This window comes from Prionailurus bengalensis, chromosome B3, assembly GCF_016509475.1.
Source record: "Prionailurus bengalensis isolate Pbe53 chromosome B3, Fcat_Pben_1.1_paternal_pri, whole genome shotgun sequence".
Classification (NCBI taxonomy): domain Eukaryota; kingdom Metazoa; phylum Chordata; class Mammalia; order Carnivora; family Felidae; genus Prionailurus; species Prionailurus bengalensis.
In genome coordinates, this window is record NC_057355.1 from 90371181 (window position 1) to 90377520 (window position 6340).

Consider the following 6340-nt stretch of genomic DNA (forward strand, 5'->3'; position numbering starts at 1 on the left):
TAAATCATAAGAATAAAGATTATTCATAAAGAAGAGGATTATTACTAGGTAACTCTGATCAAACTGCCTATGAACATTTTTGTAATCTGAAACTGTGGGGAAAATACCTACGGGTCAATAATTTTCCTGTTACCATGAGCAAGGTGACATGCTGCTTATCAAAGTCTGTTTCCTATGGAAAAAAAGATGAAGAATCTTTTAAAATATACCTTTGTGAGTCTACAAGTCTAGGCTAGATTCAGTTTGAAGTTCCTTGGCATATAAGTTTATCACTACCAATTTAAGCACTTTATGTAGTGGTTTAAAAGTGAGGCAACAAAAAACAAATGAGAAAAGGTGTGTAATTAACTAAGGACCTTATTCATGTTGGCCATCGTTTATGCAGCACTATTTAATAAGAGGGACCTCACCTAGAGTGCTAAATAGCCCAGTGCAACAACAGTGCAAAACCTGTGTACCAGAGCTCTTTGATATGCAAACTAAAGTCACATTTCTAGAAAGCCAGCACTAACCAACATGGGGATTGGCACATGAAAATGTTCCCTTACTTACAGCATTTTAATTAAAGTAAGTTCAGGGGAGAAATCTCATTTTCATAGGCATCAGTCATCTGTAAAATCCCTAGCTTTTGTTGATGCAAATTAGTTCTAAAATGCACATGCCAAAAGATAGGTAAAGTGTAAGAATTTTCCCAGTACTCATAGAAGTATTCCCTGATGGCTCAGGGATGAGTAATTTTAATTCTTTAAATGCATTTTTCTAAATTACTAATTTCTCATTTATTTCAATCTAATTTCAGAATTAGTAGTGCACAAGATAATTTTGTGAATCTCTCTTTCATTTGCTCACAAAAACTATGCCATTGTAATAAAGAGAGGCCACCAGGTGACTGCAGATTTGGACTAAGGAAAATGAGGAGGAGTTTGAAAGAAGCAAAAGCAAACAAGAAAAGAAAATACAACTCTTAAACACGATTTAGCAGGTACCTTTAATTTAGTTCAAATGATCTCAATTCATTAAGAAACATTCAGATTAAAAAGCCCTTTACAGAGGCTTAAAAACAGTGTTCTCTACAGAAGAATGAAATATAAATGTACATACAACGACTGTTCCCTAAATTTAGAATATTTTGTCCTAAGGCTGAAGATGTTAAATGATAAAGTTCAATGCCTTGCTGTTCTCAGCACCTTCAGCACTGGTCAGATAATAATTAACAGAACTGGGGAGACTTTGGTGCCTTCATGTCTTTATCCAGCAGTATCCTTTACCTGGCATGCTCTTCTTCCTTTTACTTGTACCAACTTGATAAAATTCTACTCATCCTTAGTGATGCTGTGATTTATAATAAGAAATATGTATTTGGTCTTCAAAGAACTCCTAAGACCCTCAGAATTTCCTAAGTGATGAGAGCAATAAAGGTATCTTTATTGCTATTGAGGTGACTTTTGGAAAGCCCATAGGTAACCAAAAGATTGGGGCTATTTGCCAGAAGAACCAACTGTGTGTAGAGGGTTGGAAATTTTAGTCCCCCACCCCCACTCTCAGGGAGAAGAGAGGGGCTAGTGATTGTGGAGATGGCATCAATCACCAATGGCCAGTGATTTCATCAATTGTGTCTATGTAATTCAGCCTCCATACCGTCCTGAAGGACAGGGGTCAGAGAGTCTCCAGGTGAGTGACCACATGGTGGTGCTGGGAGAGTGGTGCAGCTGGGAAGGGAATGGAAACTCCATACCCCTTTTCATCTCCCTTGCCCTATGCATCTCTTCCAGGTGGATGATCCTGAGTTTCTCATATAATAAATCAGTAATCTAGTAAATAAAATGTTTCTCTGAGTTCTGTGAGCCACTCTAGAAAATTAATGGAACTCAGAGAGGAGGTCATTGAAAATTCTAATCTATAGCCAGTGGGTCAGAAGCACAGATAAGAACCTGGACTTGTGATCAATGTCTGAAGTGGGAACAGGGTACAGTCTTGTAGGACTGAGTCCTTAACATGTGGGATCTGATACTATCTCCAGATAGAGAGTGTCAGAATTGAATTAAATTGTGGAACACCAAGTTTATATTATAGAATTGCTTGTTGGTGTGGGACAAATCTCTCCCTTCCACATTAGAATCAAGTATCAGAGTCATTAATTGGTGCCAGAATTGAAATTGGCATTCAGAAGTGGAACTGGGTGCAGAAAGTTATCCTTCAAGGTGCTCACTTTGGGAGCATGTATCAAGGTGCCTGCTAGACTACAGAAGGGCTGAATTCATGTCTTATGGGATCCTGTAAACCCAGCACTTAGCCAAGTGTGTGTAATACAATTTTGGGTATTCAGTGTATTTGGTGGATGAAGGTTCAACTCAGCTATCTTCTTCATATCTACGCAGCATGCTTGCTCTTACCTTCATACTACCCCACCTTTCCGAAACAGACTTAATAATTGTGTCTGTCCTAAATTCACTACAGTGAATAGTATTCATTAAAGGGTACTATTCTTAGAGGATAAATGATGTGGCAACCATCCTCTTGCCACACACACACATACACTATATCTTGATCTATTTGAGAGCAAGGAGATACCATCACCAGCTTTTTGTTCCTAGCTTCTATCACAGTACCAGTAAAAGGTTTTTAATAAATTTCAAAATAAAACGCAAAAGTAATTGGAAGAAAGAGGATTCTGGGAAGATAGCAGAGTAGGAAGAACCAGGAATATGTCTCCCACCTAGACAGCACTTGCACTGGCCAAATCTATCTGATAGAACTGGTGGGGAACTCTGGAGTCTGCTGAAGTCTTACAAATTCCAGGAGAAACTTTTGATGATAAATTGAGGTTAACCTTAGGCAATAGTCACACAACATAGTGACTGTATACAAGACCAATGAACTCTACATTTTAAAAATGGTTAAGGTGGTAAATTTTGTGTTATGTATATTTTATCACAGTTTAAAAAAGGTTTTGAAATGATTGGAAGATCTTTCCCACAACATATAAATAAAAGAAATATTCAGAGAGTGTTTTCTACATATGTACATGAATGGGAAAGTGAATAATCTAAAAAGGAAATTACAAACACAATTTCATTTACAATAGCATCAGAAAAACAAGCAAACAACTTTAGGGATGAACCTAACCAAGGAGGTGGAAGACTTGTCCAATGAAAACTACAAAACATTGTTGAAAGATTAGAGAAAATTTCCAAGCATCTCAGGAAGTACGGATAAATCAAAACAAAATAAGTACTTTCTTAATGTTCTTGTTGTCCACTCACTAAAAATAGGTGGTATCATTTACATAATCATTTAATATTATATATAGACTAATAAAATCTGCCTCAAATATTGTAAATTAAAATCTGTATTTAAAAATCTATATATAACTAAAAGCAGTTAATCTCTTTCCTTTTAATTCCAAATATGATACAATTTCTTTAAGACAGTTTTACTGTGTCAATATAGTAATTGCATCATTTGATATTAAGTGCACTTTTAATCCCAAATATCAAATCTAGTAATTAAAATGAGAAATTATGTAAACATTTTATGAGAAATATCACATTTCTTTACTTGAATATAACCTACATATAGCCTCAAGATTAATAACATATTATCTATCAATAACATGTATATGTTTTAGATATTTTAAATATTATTATTCAGATTTGAAATGAAAATACACATACTGTCCTTACTTAATGAATCCTGTTTTCCTCTTAAATAGTTTGCTTTTCAAGTAAATGCCTATTCAAATATTTTTTACAAACTTGGGATATATAAAATGTTAATTCTTTAATAACATTGTATCTTTCCTCAATGACTTACACTTCAGTTAAAACACAGCAGATATACAATATTTTCCTAACAAAAATTACATGTAGGGGCCCCTGGTGGCTCAGTCAATTAAGCGTCCGACTTCAGCCCAGGTCATGATTTTGGGTTTGTGAGTGTGAGCCCCACCATCAGTCTCTGTGCTGACAGCTCAGAGCCTGGAGCCTGCTTCATATTCTGTGTCTCCCTCTCTCTCTGCCCCTACCCCACTTACACTCTGTCTCTCTCTTTCTTTCAAAAATAAACTTCAAAAAACATTTTTAAAAATGACATGTAGGGGTAACTGGGTGGCTCAGTCAGTTAAGCATTTGACTTTGGCTCAGGTCATGATCTCGTGGTCTGTGAGTTCCAGCCCCACGTGGGGCTCCATGCTGACAGCTGTGAGCCTGCAGCCTGCTTCGGATTCAGTGTCTCCCTCTCTCTTTGCCTCCTTGCTCCTCTGTCTGTGCTCTCTCTCTCTCAAAAATAAATAAACATTTTAAAAAATGACATGTAAATTCAGGATGAGCTTAAGAGATAAGGTGACAAACTAAATAACCCACACTCTGCAGTTGGGTTGCAGAGAAAATGTATCAACACTCTTCAAAATAAACACAATGTCTATAGTATAAATAGGAAGTATAGAATGAATCATAAATATGTGAAAATGGACATTTTTATCAGTGTCACTTAGATAGCATTAAGGCAAGAAAGAATAGTCTAAAAAAGATTCTGGTGTTTCCTTGACCCCCACCCACAACCTCTACCTGTCTCTCTCCTACTTATCTAATGAAACTCAAGTAAGCAAAATATTATCTATAAACTTTGTTTTTGATACATCCTGGGGACTCTACTGTTCTCTCAAACCTCCTCCCATGTAGATACATCATCAAATGCTTCTCTCCCCTGTGTTCCTACAGTACCAGCACATTTGATTCATTGTGTTAAAATCCACTGTTGGGTCCAGTAGAAAACAATTTCCTAGATGTCTGTAGGGACCATAAAATTTTAATGGTAATCCAAATTGCCACCTAGTCCTGGGCACAGAGCAGACATTCAACAAATGTATGAGCTGAATGATTCTCCTCATAAATAAAAAAGTTAAAAAAAATTACACGTGAAATGGAAGTTCTATACATATTTTTTTCATCTTAACTAGGATATCTCAAACCCAACAATCAAATAAACCATTTGAAGACATTGTGCAACATGGTTAATATAGGATTTTCAAGATGTACTATTACAGTTCAGGGAGACAGATATTTCTTTTGTGAGAATTGCTTATTCTTTATTTAAAAAAAATTTCTTTAATGTCTATTATTTGAGAAAGAGACAGAGAGCAAGCAGGGGAGGGGCAGAGAGAGAGAGAGGGAGACACAGAATCAGAAGCAGGCTCCAGGCTCTGAGCTGCCAGCACAGAGCCCGATGCAGGGCTCAAACCCACAGACCGTGAGATCAGGACCTGAGCTGAAGTTGGCTGCCTAACCGACTGAGCCACCCAGTCGCCCCAGAATTGCTTATTCTTTAAACTAAGACATGCTATAGTAAATCTAATCAGTCACTTACATATTAATAGAGTATAAACAAAAGGTTTCAGAGCTACTAGTGACAAAATCACAAAAATACTAGTTATTATTTGATGCATTATTTTTGTTGGCATCTTCCTCCTAAGATTGCATGAATCTCTTCAGCCCTTGGCCCCAGAGCACCAGCTAAGAGGGAGCCTAGGTTTGGCTCCAGCCAGGTTTAAAGAACACATGCCTCCCTTGAATGACTGCTATTCATTACTTAAACTGGTAGTGTAACATGCATATATGTTGTAATGGTAGATTTTTATTCAAATTTCTGTCTGATTTACATTATGGACAACACTTTCATTGGCTGCTTTTACCTGTTGCAAGAAGCATTTTACCAAAGCTGCTGTTTGAGCAAATTTGCATTGGAACTTTCTTGCTTTTTATATAGAGTGGGAAGAATGTGGGGCATTTGCAATTTACATTGAATTCAGGCAAATTGCTATTAACAGTAAATGCTACCAGTTTCTCACAGCTGTGGAAAAAAAACATTTGCTTAAAGTCTCTTTCACCACGTGAACGTGAACCCACAGTTCCATAACCTTCAAGACAGAGGGACCAAGCACGGGGAGATCTGCTCATCTCTATCTCTGTGTTTAACACTTGCAGAGCTCTTCCAATCTTGCCCCCTCTTCTTACATAAAGCTTGCATAAATTCACCAGACTTTTTCCTATATCTTGACATATGAGAGATTAGACCCTAAAATAGCTTCAAAAGTTTTGTAGTACACATTCTTTTTTTTTTTTTAATTTTTTTTCAACGTTTTTTATTTATTTTTGGGACAGAGAGAGACAGAGCATGAACGGGGGAGGGGCAGAGAGAGAGGGAGACACAGAATCGGAAACAGGCTCCAGGCTCCGAGCCATCAGCCCAGAGCCTGACGCGGGGCTCGAACTCCCGGACCGCGAGATCGTGACCTGGCTGAAGTCGGACGCTAACGGACTGCGCCACCCAGGCGCCCCTGTAG